At 36.2% G+C, this 17,825-nt stretch overlaps 1 protein-coding gene across 1 annotated transcript in view; it reads right to left on the minus strand.

Moving 5' to 3' along the window:
* The window catches only part of Lsamp (limbic system associated membrane protein), a 2,156,433-nt gene that overhangs the window by 1,921,290 nt on the left and 217,318 nt on the right, over positions 1-17,825 (minus strand). The gene's annotated exons all lie outside the window — the stretch shown is intronic.

Consider the following 17,825-nt stretch of genomic DNA (forward strand, 5'->3'; position numbering starts at 1 on the left):
CCAAATTTGTTGCTGCCTAAATCTTGGACTTCCCAGATTTTAGAACTATAGGAAATAAATGTGTATTCTCTAAGCCAGCTAGTTCACAGCATTCTATTATGCCAGGACACAAGACTCAGTGATAGTGTAAGAGATCCAAACTACCTAGAGTGGGAGAACTTCAAAGAATTCTACCAAAGTAGCATTTCAGTTGAACTTTAATAGATGAAAAAGAACTTCTTAGTTGAATAAGGGATAGGAGTAGCCCCTCTAATTAATCCTCCCCCATTAAAAGATCTCTAGGAATTAAGAATATGCTATATAGAGCCGGGGGATTTAGCTCAGTGATTTCGCTGCCTGCTGCACAAGTGCAAGGACCTGAGTTCGATCCCCAGTACCAAAAAAAAAAAAAAAAAAAAGAATATACAATATACAATTTATCCTTTAATCAGAGATTGCTTTTATTGGTCTCCAATTGAGTCAAATATTTTATATTTACAACAGGGCATATACTGTCAGGATAGAGGTTAGGTCTTTAACTTTCTTAAATACCTCATAGTATTCCACACAGAACATCCAATTTCAAGATTCTCTTGATTAGTATTTAAGGACAATACTTCATCTTTGCTTTTACTATTCTCTAATTGTTGAGGTAAATGTATGGAGAAAAACAAAACATAAGTATACTTCGTAATGTTTCAAGTTTTGAAATAAGTAGTCAATTAAAGACAATAAAACTTTTTCCAGTTCTTTATAATGATAGGTAAACCTTCCTATTTTCCCAGCATTAACTCTCATAGTCATATCTTCAAATTCTCTTTGCCAGACTATCCATACCTGAAGACTAAGATCTAAGACTAAGTTGCTTTTTTAAAAGGTTGATTTTGAAGGGTATAGTTGCTAAGTCATATTTATAATTGAAATACGAATGTCAATCTTAGTTGCTATAATTTAAATTTTAAAATATATTTTTATTAGCTATAATCTCTTTAAAAGTACTCACATGTGCCAACTACTCCTTTGTGCCAAGCTGTGGCAGTAAATTACTCCATTTCACCCCTTAATAGTGGTGTTTTAAACAGCCCATGTAAATGTCACACCAAGCCAACCTGGAGAAGCATGTGGTTACCAATACACATCTCTAAAGCTGATTTGACACCTTATTACTTCCAATCAATTTGCAGTGATCCCAATCTCTTTAAAACCTTTTATCTACACAGTCAACTTCAGAAGCATAGACCATTGCATATTCTACCTGATATTAGGTGGATATTGGAAACAGTGTACACAGGAAGTGAAAACGAACACCAATAATGCTGAGGTAGATCTCCCAAATGCAAACTAAGGGACAAAAGTATTTCCCAAAACACCTTCATTTCAGTTTCTGTTGTAGGTTCTAACACACCATGATACCAACCTTTGTACTCTTTGGAATACAACAAGGTCTCAAAAGGGTAGAAATACAAAGTCAAGCTTTGCTGTTTCACATTTTTCCTTAAATTTGCCCATTTAATACAGTGGGCTTTGTAACAATGGGTCATTGTGGACAGGAGAAATCTGAATGTGTGCTATGCCTGCCTCCCCTCTGGTCCTTGTAAAGGCCATAGCATAGGCCCTTCTTTTCCCTGCTTCCCTTTTAGACCTTCTCCTCTATACATTTCTTTCCTTTTCTTCAAACATTCTTTGAAGTTTATTTTCCCTGCACAAATGACCAACCTTACTGTAGTGGTTAACTGATTGTCAACTTGAGTAGGAAAGCTCAGCTGAATTGAATCAGCATGGTTCTGGGCGTGGAAGACCCATGTTAGGGAAGATTGTTGTCTGAATTGAATAAAATGGAGAATAGGAGGGAAGGATTTCAGCTGATTTTCCTTGGAAGCGCTTCCTTATGGCTGATTTTCCTCAGAGGAGTTCTCTTCAGAGAATTGTCCTCACCTTCACCAAGGATGGCTGCTATTCTCTTTGGAGGACCTCTGGTCTTTGCCTTTGCCTTTGCCTTGGGCACCCTCTCTTGGCTTTTGGTGCAGACTCTCTAGCCTCTAGCACCAGCCCTGGGCTTTGTTGCACAGACCCTTCAATCTCCCATAGCAGATTCCTGGATCTCTTGATTCAGACTTGCACCCATGGGACATTTCCGTGGGCTCTGGGTCTTCAGCTGCATTCTTTGGATCTCTAGTGCACAGACAGATCTCTTGCACTCTTCTGCATTTGACTCGGTGGATGGATATTGTCAGCTAATCTTGTAAATTTCTGGGTCCTGCATTATATCTGTTTCTTTTGCAAATACTACCTAATACATTTACTTTTGTGGTTCCATAGATTGATAAGTACATGAATTTTTCCATTGACATCATAAACATTTATAAAACCCCAGCTACTTCCCACAAATACAAAGTGAGGCACCTTTTGTCTGATAAAATTCATGAAAAGAAATTGTCTGACTTAGAGATCTTTCCTTACTTATACTTAAAAACTAAATCTCTGAAGGAAATCTGCTCTTTAATATCAAAATCAAGAAATAATAAAGGTAGACATCTTCAGGAGTAGCAGAAGACTAGTTACAGTTCTGTGACTAATGAAGACCCCAGGAGAGTAACACTTATTACATAAAATGGAATGATGAGTGAAATTCTGTCAAAAAAGTGTTGGTCATTTTTTGAAGTAGAAGTGTTTTGAAGGTTTCTTCAATTTGTATCAATGACCTACTGCTCTTCTGTCTATAAAGATGGACTGATTTCTTAATAAGCAGAAAAAAGTAAAGGTAGAGAAGCAGACATTCTGGGAAGTATTATTCATTATCCTACAGATTACAGCACTGCTCCCTCAATCCCACAGACCTGTTTCGTATAAATGTTCCTCTTTCCTTGTGGAAATGGTGTCATAGACTTATATTATGAATTGCCAACATTTCCAATACTAGCTACCTAAAAGGCCCACATATTTTTTCATTCAATTAGTGAATATCAAGTATTATCTCTCTTCTAGAGAAAAAAATAAATGATCTGTTTTAAACTTTACATAATATTTACATATATCAAGGTACCACATAAATACATGTTTGTATTGCTTCAAATAAATTTACATTTAAAAATTACTTTATAAAACAAAAATAAAAAGAAATAAACTACATAATATAATGTTCCTTACTTGGAGGGCATTTTAAATCTACTTATATCTTTTATTCATAAAATTATATTGCCAGCTCTTCTTAATTCATAAGCAATTCTAAGAAATAAAAATGTGCAGTAAACTGGAAAAAGTATGAAAAGTTGAGTGCACATGCTTCTCAATGCCTGCCTCAAGGAAACCTGACAAGGACAGTATTTTCTCAAAATTTTCAAACATCTTGAACCATGACTACTGTGGTTGGGATAATCAAAATAACAAAGATGGCCCCAGCATGATAATAAACAGTCCATTAGTGAGGCCTTGAAAGGACAGTATTTTCTCCAAACACACAGTCAATGCATATGCTCTTTTGGGGTCAAGTTAGTTCTCTGAAGTTACATTAACAGCTGGCTTCTGTACAATCAATGGAAACATATTGACAGGTGTAAATTAACTGAGGACAAACCGAAGGGCTGAAAAAAATGGGAAGTGGAGGCTTTGATAAGTGACTGGATGAAAGAAGGATGCAGTCATCCATTCTGAGAAGTAAAGGTAGGACTTATAGATCCCTAGCACATCCAGGCCACTTGTCCTTGGCTGTATCTTGAGGTGTCTGCATCCTGATGTAACTGTTGGATATGTGCACCAGCTCTTTGGTCATTGGACAGCTCTAATTTACAGCTTGTGAAACCACAATGTTAATACTCAAATTACAGAATTAACATGGAGTTTTCCTGCTGCATAAAATGGGTGATAATGCAAAGTGGAAGCTCTTTAGTAGTTCCTACAGCTCCGCTTCCCACAAATGCTCAAGCTGGCTGCCTTTCTGTCAGAAGCAAGAATGACAATTTCTTTTTGTTCAAGGTCACATTGTGGTTACACTCAGAGGATTGCTTTGAACCCAAAAGGTCACAATTTCCCCATTAAGGTGGCAAAAAGTAATTGGGTCTACCCACTTCACAGTGTTTGTATTCTCTTTTAACTTGACTGTAAATCACATAAAGGAAGAGAATGTGCTGTTATTTCAGTCTCTTTGTCCAAGAAAAAATTCTTCCCAACAGCATTTATTTATCCATGTACTTGTTCATATTAAGCATTTGTTGAAATCCTTAAAAATGCATTGTGAGTGGTAGGTGATGGTATAAGCTTTTCAGAGCTGGGACAATAACTTATCTAACTTTACATACCCTGATAGCATCAAACAACTTTTGTCATGCAAAAGACAATCAATACATTCTTCTTGGTTTGTAGGCCAATTTCAGTTTACTGACCTACCAAACTCCCAGAATAATTGGAGAGCCCAATTATTAAGTAAAAGAGATCATAAATGAATTACAGGCAAGAAAAAACTATATTCAGCAAAAAGTAGAGCATTGTAGATTGAAGGGCTGTTGAGAAGGTAGGGCCCCTAGATACATTCTGAGATTAGGAAATGCATAAAGAGAAGAAAGAGCCTTCTATCATCATATGTGTATCCTTATGCGCACAGTGTACTGTGAAATTAAGTAAAGCAAGTTGCTATCAATGTTAAAAATAATCACAATGAGTAATTTTTCTAAGCCTCTGTTTTCTCATTAATAAAACTGGAATCATATTACTGATAGTGACAGTGGACCATTGCCATGTAAGCAAAGGTAAGATTTGGGAATTATCTGTTCAAGTTTGTATTTCTAAGCAGCTCAGACCCTCCCACATGCTCAGGTTGCTATCAGCCAATCTCCAGTAGAAGAGGAATCTTCATATTTAAATAATCATGGACATTTAGGCTATGAGGGGCTTGAAAGATCTTTTGACACAGGATTTAACTTTCTCTCTTCTTTCTGTTATTGCTTATCTTTTATCATCCTTTTTATATGGTAGACCCGAGTCATGACAAGCCTGACAGATGAACAACTTGGGTTATGACCAGAAATTTAGTTTTAACTTAAGACTAGTCTTGAGTTATGATCTGAATGCAGCTGCTTGTACTTCCAGATGGTCTCAGATACAAATTTAACCTTTAAAGAGTTATGGAAGGAATATTACAGCATCCTTTCCTGTGTGGGGTTAATTGAGAAATCCTGGGCCAATGTCTCACTAAGGACACTGAGATTTGCCTGGAAGAAAGTGTGGCCTAAATTTATATAGGAGAGAGAAGCTGTGTAGAGGAATCTGAGCCTTCAATTGATCAACTTGAGTTACAACCACCCTTGTGAACGAATTGAATTCGTAAGTCAAGGGTCCACTGTATTTCCTCTCTTACTGTCCACTTCTACCTAATTTTTGTTTCCCTCACAACTTTTTTTTTTTGGTACCGGGGATCAAACTCAGGACCTTGCATTTTCAAGACAGGTGTGGATGCCACCGAGCCCTTCTTCACAAGTTTTTACAGCAGTTCAAATCTTTACATGATGTGGTTTATGAATAAACATAAAGGCTGTTTTGGAATATTTCTAAACATTAAAACAAGATATCATAGAACTTCACATTTGAATGCCTAGCCTTAGTTTGTTTACAATGATCACTGATTTCCACTCTCCTGGGAAACAAGACCAGGTCTAAATCTGTAGAATAATGATGGTCCAAATCAGTTCACCAGACATCTATTCATGACAACAAATGCTTTGACTCTTAAAAACAGAATTACCAGGTATTTTGGTATTGTGGCATTTTAGACAGACCCTTTGCCTCATGGGATTGTTACAGCAACAAGGAAATTATATAACCTGGAACTAAATAATACTAAGTTCAAATTGTAATTCTGCCACTTGCTGGGTGCATGACTTTTAGCAAGTTATTAAAGCTAAATATCATCATTCCTAGCTGTGTAATATTACACCAAATCACCTTTCCTTGTTTTATTCAGCAACAACAGGACTACCGTGAGCCAGGTTAAAATAGCAGACAAGACAGGGGTGCATGTCTTCAATGGGGGAAGAAGATATTTAACAATTTAAAAAATCTGTGAAGACAAACAATAAGAGTAATAAAGGAACTATGGTTGGCTAGACAGAATTCAGATGAAGGACCCATAGTAGACTCTTATTATGGTGCCATTTAAGATTAAACACTAGGGACATGGAAGAATAAGGGTAGGAGTGAGGAGAAGGAAATTACATGGTGAGAAACAGCAGGTGCAAGGGCTGTAAGAGAGGGAAGTGCTTTTATTTTGAGCTGAAAGAAAACCTAGTGGTTTACCCAGGTGCAGTGAGGAGAGTAACTATCATGAGCTGAAGTCAGAGAAGGAATGCTATTTCACGAGAGCTTTTAGTTCACACTAAGGAGCATGACTTTTGAAACAAGTGGATTAGGAAATCATTCATGGATTTAAAGCAAATGAGATCAGAAATGTAATCTGAGATAGAAGGGGTAGAAGGAGTTATGAGAGTTGTAAATTGGCATTTAATTATTAAGAATCACATTTCAGCCTTCCCTGTATTACCCTACAAATCCTCCCTCTCTCCCCAAATTTTGTATTCAGAAAACTGAGGAATGTAGAGGATGGTCTGAGAGTAATTGTTTGTTTGTTTGTGTGTGTGTTGTGTGTGTAAAACTGACAAAGTAGTTTGGACTTCCATAACTCATTTGGCATCCTTCAAGCAATGATTTGGTACTTATAAAATTACAAAACATAAGCGTTAAGGCTTGCCCTTAATGAAAGTCTGGTGTACTATACATCTCAATAAATAGTAGTTATTTGTACCTATACATGATATATTTTAGTTCTTGTTTTTTTTCATTCCCCTTCCCTCCATTCCACTCCTCTACCCCTCCTTATTTACAAAAGCTTTGTTCCCATTTTTCTTTCTTTCCTCATATTTTCTTTCCCTTCTTTCCTTTCCCCACCCCCATTTCCCCTTTTCCTCTGAAGATTTTGTGATCATAATGTATACCTAAAATGTACCAATAAAGTTAATTTAAAATAGTAGTTATTAATTGTGACAAAATTATAAATTTAGTCCTAAAAATCATGGAAAGTAGCTTTGATAATTTGTTAGATTCTCAAAAGAAATCTAGGGAATCATCACTGTCACCCTATAGACAAAATGACTTCATGTTTAGCTAGGAAGTCAGACAGATCTTGAAAATAAATTTGAGATGTCCTACGTGGTTTATCTGGCTAACAAGATACTTCTTAGTTTCATATTCTTGGCCAACTTTAAAAATATTAGGCACAATAGATAAATTCTACTTAAACATTGCTTTCATTAGTCCCTCTAACCACATAGTCCTGCTGCTTCAAAAAAATTACATTCCTTCTTCCTCCATGAAGTTCTCATAGCTACACATAGTATGACCCTCAACACAGGCTGCTGGGTCCTTCCACAGATTTGAATATGAAGAGCCCTTCCTTACAACAGAACCTTAGCATTGTGTGGAACCCATCTTATCATGTCTGAAGAAGACTGCTCCAAAACTGCTTTGGTAATTTCAGTAGGCTTCAAAATCTTTCTGAGTTACCCAGCTTTGGTCCTGATCTAGGTGAAATGAATCCATCCATTAAAGTACCCTTCCAATACAACATGTCTCTAAAACTCTCTGGACAACACCACAACCTGCTCCTATGCAATAGTCCTCCTTTATTTTGGAAGGAATTTGATCTTGGAAAACAAGCCATTCACATGCTCCAGGCCATTTTCCTCCCATCCATTGCTGCATAGCTTAGGCTGAGGACATTTTGCCATCCTATTTAGACATTGTTTAAATATGAATTTAATGTTAAATGCTAGGCATGCCTAACTCCACTTCCATGAAACTTCACTTGGATCTTTTGGATTGCTAGTTAAAACAAGCTTGATGAAGATAAGAGAGATGTTCCTGTTTTGTCAGTTTGCCAAGAAAACAGTGCCTTATGGAATTTTAATAGGAATTCTGGAAATAACTCCAAGTGAGAAAATGTCATATTAGGAATGATGGTATGAAGATATTTTGCAGTTTCCTCAGTTGCATTTTCAGACAACACACCACAGACAGATCTGCATATGGTTTCCCTGTTAAGAATGCATGGTTGAAACTGTTCTGAGAAAGAGTCACCAGGCACCTGTTAGCAGGCACATGCTCCTTCTGGGCTCTGGGCTCAGCTGACAGTACTGAGGAAGCCCATGTGCACATGGTTTATGATCCACTTTGGAAATTACAGAAGCATGAGACATGTGTGTTGATAAAGGCAATAAGGATGCAGCAAATTTATAACTAGACATATTTGACATTAAATTCATATTTAAACAATGTCTAAAATGTCCACAGGGTCATTCTGTGTATTTCTGGTGTGACAAACATATTAATCTGGGATAAACACACTAAATCAAAGGATTACAGACTTGGTAATATGAACTAATTTAAAAGCAGAACCCTTTGAATGTACCCCTCATTTAATCATGATGAAGAAGTGAATTGTAAGGGAAGCTGATGCATCTTAAAATTGAATCATTCAGTGACCACACGTACACACAGCCTTGAATAACATAAAAATTCAGAAATGAATGATATTAAATTTAAATTTTAAAGGAGGACAGAAATATGTAACTGGAACAGTTCTATGATATGAAGGAAAACTCAAAAATTCATTGACTATAATCTTATTTATTCTGAAATTATAAATACCTCAGTTTCATCATCTGTGAAATTGGACTAATGGCACCTTAGGGGATATACTTGAAGATTAGCTGCTTAATGTTTACTGCATTGTTTATTATAATAAGTTCTTTGGAGCCTGAAACAAGTATGTGGTGAATACAGAGTGAAATGAATAAATCAATAGAATCATAACCTTTGCATATATAGCATATGTATGCATAAAAAACAAATTATATGGAGGAGAGTGAAAAATATTTTCTTTAATGAAAAAATGAAACAGAGCCCTGGAAAGTATAAAGTGGGTCATTACTATAACATACTGCCCATCACCAAACATTTGATTTATACCAGCCAGCTGCATTTTGAGTAAGCCTTTAATTTGTATTTATATTTTTAAACATCAAGAAGATGAAAGTCTGAAAAGGGGAGCATTTGCAGTTGTCTGAGCTTTAGAAATCTTTACCAAGGAAGCATCTGGTCTTGCCTTTAGTTTGAAAAATATGTCTTCCTTTCAATGGTTATTTTTCTAATATGTCTCATGAGCAAGTAATGCTATGCTGTCTGGAGTAGATGTCCCTGGGAATCCAAAGAGTAAACCTGCCTGTCTTAATTTCTTCCACGCCAATACCCATGTATACTTGGTGATATGATAATGCTAGCATCTTGGAAATTCAACTCATCTGGCAGGAAAATTCAGAAGAAAATATTCTCCGGCACCTTAGAAATCAGAGGGTACTTTCAAAATTTATTATTAGAGTACTTCTTAGAGTATTAACTTAGCATACTACCAATTATTTTGAACACTTTATTTGGTACCTGGTACAGTACATAATGTGTCATTAGCAACGGGCCACTTAGTGCTCTCAACTACTCATCTCTTGAACATCTCAGACCCTGACAAATGGTTAAAAGTTTTCATTCGGAGGCACCAAGAGAATATGAGAAGAGTATGCTCCAAATAGCTTCAATCAATACTATATCTAAAAGTTAATGGTTGATTTCTGAATGTCATCAGTAGAAAAAGAAGCTTTGAAAAATGGTATATTTTAAATATTTAACTGTATTTTAATAGCATGTCCTAAAAAATTGCAAATGGATTCCTAAAAATAAAAATATGAGGTGTTACTGGGTTGGGATGAAAGAACTCAGGTTCTTTCAATCCTATTAGTAGTTCTAGAATTCCAGAATTTTAGATCTATGCTTTGTCAGATTGTTATATTTTGATGGATTATAATATTAGCATGGTAACCAAAATCTCAGAACTAACATTTAGTTGATTAATATGACAGATAATAGGCCAAAAAATAAAATATTTGGGCTTTTGTATAAAGTTATTGCAGTTTTTCCCACTAAAGTCTTTGTTTTCCTTTAAGAATTGGGTCTTCTTGAGTTCTTCATGTCAACTTGCTGAACTGTTTAATTGACTTAGTGGATTTAGTGTAGCGTGGAGAAGACAAAATACTTCAGTTTCCCATTCTGAAGCACTGCTTGAACTAGCCAGGATTTCCACTTTGGTAGACATGAGCTAGCTTCTCAAAACATTAGAGTACTGCTGTCATGTGTGAAGTTAACTTGTTAATAAAATATAGTTAATAAATTTCAATGTACTCAATCCAGATTTGCCCTGTAATGGTGCCACATTAATTCACTGGGTTCTAATACACTTTCTTTGGGAAGAAAGATAAAGGATATCTTTAATCTACTAATATCAAAGACTGTCCATAAGCTTCATCATTTTCCAGAAGGATATTTTGTAAGCCTATGAAAATCAGGATTATCAGCACCCATTCTTATTTTCCAGTCCCATTCATAGGATACTGTGTTTGATCTGTACTTTGCTCTGCTAAGTGGTTTTAGTGCAAGTTTGAAAAAGAAAAGGCACTAAGTTCATTCAGAATAAGATTGATGAGGAAAATTTAAACGTATATACAGGTTTATAATTGTTAACCATGACTCTAACATTGTTTCTCATTTTTTCTCAACCATTTCTGAAATAATTAATACACAAATGGAGCAGAATTGGAAACAATTAATAAAATGTGTCCAAAATTATCACTAAGACACAAAAACAATAGGTTAATAAATATGTGCAGTACACACAAAGTATTTGATTATGGCTCCATAGTGAAGGGAACCAAAAATTATAACGCACACATATGCTTTATAGCATGCAGAGTGGTTTCAAATATTACAATGAAAATTGCCTCCAAAGCTGAGTCATTGGTGAAGAATAATTAATAGCCGCTTCAGCAAAGCATTAGAGTCTGAAACAAGACTAACTCTATACCAGTTGAAAAACCTTATGAGTTTTTAAAAGCTAGGGTCATATTCTATTAATGTTGATATTCCTCATAACACTCAGACTAAATTTTGATTGGAGCCAAATTCTCAGTGAAAATATTGATTGCTAAATGAAAAAAATCAGTAAAGAATAGCTATAGACTCAACTTTTTGATCTAAATAAGGAGCAAGATGAGAAAGAGAGATTAAGATGAAGTTTATAAAATGACATTATGGTAAAAACTATTCAGGTTTCTTGTAAGAGAAATACAACAAGGAAATAAGATGCCTGTTACAGAATATAAAGATTATAATGCTGAAAAGTGACAGAGAAAATACAACAATTAAAATTTCATTTTATTGGCTTCTCTGTTAAAGAAAATGATTTTGAGAATAAAAAGAGTAGAATAAATGTCAGTCAGAGGGAAATGTAGCTCTAGATGGGTGGAGAGATCAGAAAAAAAATGTGCTGTAAATGATGTTGAGTCTTCCCTGCAGAGGCAAATTATAGCCTTAAAGCCACTGATGAACTTCACAATTGCAGTAAATTAATTACTAAAAGTGTTTTTAAAGAAATAATGGAAAAGTACAAGAATGATGAAGATAGACCAAAGATGGGCAGGTCCTCGATATCTATAAGGGAAAATGTGAAATATATGAACTAAAATATGTTAATGTTTATTTGTGGAAACAAAGCAAAGCTCATTAAGACATGACATATTCTTTTAAATTTTATTTGTGCTTTAAAAAGTGATCCTATTCTCATCATAAAAGTAAATTAGTTTCATTGCAGAAAATCAAAATATATAACACTATACAAATATATAATTACTAGAATTTTGGCTATTTCATAAATAGTATTTGCATGTATATTTCTGTATCACATAATTTTATATACTGTAACTTACATTACATCCTAAGAGCTTTACTTTAAAATAGTATTTCCTTTCGAACTCCTATCTGAAGATCTTATGAGTATGTACAGAAATGACTTTGACTGTTTAAGTCTGCTTTTAAAACGAAGTATCTATGATATGAAAGACACTTAGGTATAATCCTGGATATTGGGGATTTAACAAAGAACAAAACAGAAGAGAGAAAAAGAAACAAATCTCAACTTTGTGGGCCTTATAGGTGGGTGTGTTTGTTGAGAAGACATGTAAACCAGAAAAGAAATATGAGATAATTTCTGATAATGTCTGTTACAATGAAATGTGATTTGGCAAATATACCCCTAAGAATGTCTGACATTTGACCTTTGAACTGAGACCTACAATAAGGAGCAAGGAATGTAAAAAATAAAAAATAAAAATATTCACGGCAGACACTTTTAGGTAGAAGGAACACCAAGTATGAAAGTCCATCAAAGTGAGAGAATAAATGATGTGCTCCAGGAATAAACAGAAAGTCTGTGTGGCTGGTTTGTATGAGTGAAAGAAAGTGACATAAGGCAAGATCACATTGATAGGGTGAGGTCATGGTAAGGATTGTTTGTTCATTTTACTCCAAGTGCACAGGGAATTCTTTGGGAGATTTTTGAAGAGTGAATAACCTTATCTGGCTAACTTTTAAAAAAATATCTTTGTGGTTTCTGCAGAGATAATGAATTATAATGAGGACAAAAGAATTACAGAATCAAAACAAGTAAGTGCTACAGTGAACAGAAATATCAGATAGAAGTTCAAGTCAAGATCTAGTTCCATCTGGTAAGGATGGATAAGTAAATTAACCTCTCTGAGCTTTGTTTTCCTATTGTCTAAATAGGGAGTGTAAAATCTACACTTTGTAAAATCTACTTTTGCATCTGTCTTATTTGCTATCTTATCACAGGAGCTGAAAATCTCAAATGACTAAGTAAACATATGCTATCTTTTTCAGCATATAAAATAAGAAGCTAAAAGAGAAGGTTTAAAGGTATAGATCAAAACCTTTCAGATAATCATAGGATAATTTAAACTTGGTCACAAGGTCTGTGATTGAGCTGCTTTGCATTCTGTTCTTGTACTTTCAGGATTCTCAGTGCAAATAAATAAAGTGTGGGTGATTTTCAAGACTGATGACTAAATATAAAAACATAGGAGGGGAGAAGGGAATAGGGGATTAGACTTCAGGGTAATAAAAAATCCTTCAGTAAGCACAATCACATAAATAAATTATGTAGTTTAAATCCTTCTAAGTGAACTCCAAGGACCTCCCCTACCTATTTCATTATCACTAAATATTGCTTTTTAAAGTAGGCATCTTGGGTAGGGTATAGACATAATTTTGTTGTATCATGATTGACATTTGTTGCTATTGGAATTCACCTCCAGCCTCAATTCAAATTAAAAAAAAAAAAACATTACCTCTTGTTCATTTGTTTGTTTTTGTATGGGAGGTAGCAAGGGAGCTATGTTAAGAAAAAGGCAAGTAGTTAAAGAAGGAAATCCATCTCCTGTTAGGCTCCTGTAGGAAGCAAAGGAAAAAGGAACCAGAGCCTGAGGAACAGCACCAAGTCAGTGAACACAAAAGTTCACCACAGCCGGGTCAGGTAGGAAGTCACAGAGAACAGCAGTTTGCCCTTGAATTCCGGTCTTCACTAATCCTCAAATCCCCTAAGGCAACCCCACAAAGAAGAACAACTTGGGCCACTGGGATAGGGTCAATTGCTTCTCAGACATCTTTGCCAATATTGGTCATATTTATTTAGGCCATAATGTCTAAACAATGACCCATATCACACAGTGTCTATTGTAAGGCTATTCTTGAGCAAACTTGAAGAAAGCTTCAACTGTAGACATGTGACTATCAGGTAGCACTCTAATCCCAGGTGGTTTGCTTTGTCCTTGGGGTCTACTTTTACATCCTTGCAATATCATTTATCACATTTAGTGATTGATGGTTTGACGGATTTGGAAGGTTAACTGTGTGACCTCTTCAAATCCTTTTTTGAACAGTCAGGAAAAAAATAATAAACAAACAGGCCAATTTGGAACTCTCAGAAAGTCTACTCCAATGAAAGACACTGTGGAAATAACTAACTGAACTCTGGGAGATAATTATTACCAAGTTTCAAAATAGCTTGAAGGCCCTTCAACAACATTGGACTAATAGGACTGAGATTTTATGTAGAGTACCCAAGAAAATGAGAGAAAAATGTCATAACCTTCATCAGTCTTTACTATTATAATCATGAGACATTCCATTCTAACACAGGGGTGTGCTGCAATTCTCCACCAAAAGGCTTGGTTGCATATGCTGTGAATTTTTCTTAAGGGTGTCCCCACATATGTACCCCAGAGCTAAAAAATGTCCGTGTACTTGTGTTTCTCTATGTGTATTCATAATAATATTCATCTTTTCATTTTGCAAGTCAGGGACATTCAGGTCTTTTATTTATTTATTTATTTATTTATTCATTTTATTTTATTTTTGGTACCCGGGATCAAGCTCGGGTCCTTGTGCTTGCAAGGCAGGCGGTGGTACCACTGAGTTAAATCCCCAGCCCCCAGGTCTATTTTTTAAAGTAAGAGATTATAATTATTTAAAAAGTTTAATACCTAGAAATTATTTTGTTCTTGTGGCTCAAGAACTAATAATGCATCTGTTTGTATGCTAGTCCAATTGGAAGTCTGCCTGTTGTAATATAAGTACACACACTGACTGGAAAGTGGCTGTTACATCCTTATCTCTTAAAATGAAAACAAAAACTATATAGTGAACCCACTTTCAGACTACCACATATACCTTCAAAGAATTTTTTAAGTATAAAGGGAAAATTAAAGTCTGTTCAATGAAAAACAAATTAGACCCCATAGGTGGTGAGTTTATTTAGTTGCTTAAAAAATTGGTGAGCCATTAGAAGACGTAAATGAAAACCACATGGAATGGGATTCCCATGTGTCATGGTATGAAGGGACCTGCGTGCTTCTCCATACATGCAGTAAGTAGCTATGTATGCTGTATCCTGTGTGCTGAAGCCAAGGGTGGCTGGGCCTTCCTGGAAGCTGAGGTTCAGCCTTAGAATTTGTCTTGGCTCAACTCCCAGGAACTTGGCTCTTTGGAAGCCAAGGGCAACATCCTGAGACCTGAAAACCACAGGAATAAACCAAAGCTTTCTCACAGGCAGCAAGACTGCACAACGTAAAGGGCTCACATAGGGTAAGGTTTTGTTGTTTCCAATAAAATTAGTATCTACTTGATCCCAAAGGGAAGTACATTAAGTGTGTGCTTTTGAAGAGCAGCTGTGTGATGTGGTTGACAGCATAAGATCCAGAGGCAAGGTTAAATTTAACTGTGATTACAGGTCTTAGCCAAATTACACTTTGCAGCTTTTTTACCTGCAAAATGGGAATGATAAAAATTGTCATTTCAGGTGTATGTTTAATTCCAGCCAACTGCACTTAAGGGTCACAGAAGTGCATGGGAGCCATAAAAGCCTCCCTTCAGGACAATCTACTGGAGGGAGATCATGTGACTAGTGGCTTGCTGATGCTCCCAGTGCTTTCACTGAGGCCACGCTCCCCTCAGGCTATGGTTGAATGGTAGGAATACTAGAGTTCAGCTAGTTCTGCTCAGATCAGGACTCATCTGGCAGGCAACTCTTTGGACTGAGTCTCTCTTAGAATTGCAGTATGAAGCTCTATTAACCCAAACCTGCATCCATTCCTATGTTCACAGGCATCACATTGGGATTGCAATTGAGAACTTCTTTTATAGTCTATGCTCCTCCTTCTCTATCCTTTACATGTGATTGTCCCAATAAATCTCTTGTCCATCCAATTCCACCTAAGTGTCTACTTCTTAAGGCCCAAATTGAAACACATGGAAAAAGACTGACATGATTTTATTTCATTTTGATATCAAATGTAATGGTTAATCTTGACTGTCAACTTGATTGACTTGGAATTTGCCTAGGAGATTAGGAAAACACATTCTGTGCGGATCTGCATAGATCACAGGCATGACCCTGGGCACTACATCTGGTTCCTGGGCCCTCATCTTTCATGCCTGTCTCCTTTTTTCTACTTCCTGGCTACCATGAAGGGAGCAGTTTTGTTGTACATTACCCTTCTGCCATAATATTTGTGCCTTGGAACCAGACAGCCACTGAATAAAAGTTCTGAAACTATACACCAACATTAACCTTTCCTCCTTTAAATTTTAAAAGTAAGTATTTTGTCCCAGCAACAGAAAGCTGACCAATACAGAAAGTTAGCACTGGAGAAGTGGAATCCTTGCTGTCATACCTGACCGTGTGACTCAGAAGACTTTAGAAATGGTTTTCAAGTGAAGTATGGAGAAGTAGGCTTGAACGGCTTTAGAATGATATAACCAGAGGTTAGTGGACAATTTTGGTAGGAGCTCAGAAGACCAGAATGATGATAAGAATGCAAGAAATAAAGACTATGCTCACAATGTTTCCTATGGGAATAAGGACTCTATTGGGAATTGAATGAGAGGATATTTGTGTTGCATGATAGCAAAAGAATTGTCTACATGTTGTCCATGTTCTGAATCTTTGTAGGAGGCTGAGTTTGTAGGTGACAGAATAATTAATTTGGTGGAGAACATTTCAAGGAATCCCAACTTTAGATCTGTGACATGGGTATTGGCTACTTTTAGTCAGATTCAGAGTGAGAAGTGAGTGCAAAAATGAGAGAAGAAAGGTTTGAAAAGCTTTGTTTAGTCAGAAAAAAAAACATGTAAAGTTGGAGCAAAGATTACTCTAGATATTAGTCCCATTAAAATAAACCAAGAATTTTATATTAGGACAAGAAGAAACATATCTTGAGAACATCTCAGGAATTAGTAAGAACCCATACCTGCCAGGCTCAAGGGTTTAAAAGGGTAAACACCTTTGAAAGACTTTGGTTTTAGAAGAGAGTTTAGTGATACTGTACTCATTTCACAGTAACTTGGAGGAAATATTTCCCCAAATTCACCCATTTAGGCACCCAGAGGTCATTGAAGCCAGGGACCAAGGGGCCCATCTACTGTTTGAGCTGGTAGCAGACCTTGGCATTATCCACATGCTACGCACTTATAGGCATACAGAATGCATGAGTAGTGGGGTCATTGAGGTTTCTGCCAAGATCTCAAAGGAAAGTCTGAGAGACTATGCAATATGTAAAAGGGTCTCAGTCCCTACCATGGTACCCTGAGATGGCAACGCATGAAGCTATGACAGTGAAACCAAAGTTGCATTGGAGAACTGTAGAAAATGTAGGTACCAGGAACATGGGACATCTGCTAAGAAAACCCACAAACAATTTGCAGAGCCAGGCTAGAGGAGAAGCCATATGGTCTGCAACCAGCAAGACCAAAGGAGTGGGAATGCCGAAGCCCTTTGGAACTCATATCTCACTATGTTGTGCCCCGCAAGACAGGTAACTAAAAGACTTAATGTTTGTCCTGTTGGGTTTTTCCTGGTTTGATCCAAATCTTTTCTATCCCCTATTCTTCATTTTGGGAATAGGAATGTTTGCCTTGTGTGATTGTATTTTGGGATTATGTAATTTACTTGGTGACTTTTACAAGAGGTCAAAAACCAGGCTTACCTTCAATCTCAGAGACTTTGTTTAGGTCTTTTGAGTGATGCTGGAACTCTTAAGACTTTGGAGAAGAAATTAGTACATCTTCAGGTATAGGTAGAATAGTTATATCATGTTAAACAGAATTATGACCATGTCACAATGGTACCTCAGTTCATGAAGCTGATTCTTTCCATGATCTGGCCACAAACTGAGTTTGATGAGAACTGAATCAAATTCAACGTTTAGGTTCAATGTTGACCTTATAGAGAAATTTTATTCAGTTCTCCTCTAGTTCACTTCCCAACCAGAATGCTGGAGCGAATTGAGTTTGTGAACACCTAGGTACCATTTTGTCTCTATTTGGAGATTAAGTACAGTTTATGAAAA

The sequence above is a fragment of the Heterocephalus glaber genome, unplaced genomic scaffold (assembly GCF_053883595.1).
Source record: "Heterocephalus glaber isolate CG9 unplaced genomic scaffold, H.glaber_assembly_v1.0 deba00000122, whole genome shotgun sequence".
NCBI classification, from domain to species: domain Eukaryota; kingdom Metazoa; phylum Chordata; class Mammalia; order Rodentia; family Bathyergidae; genus Heterocephalus; species Heterocephalus glaber.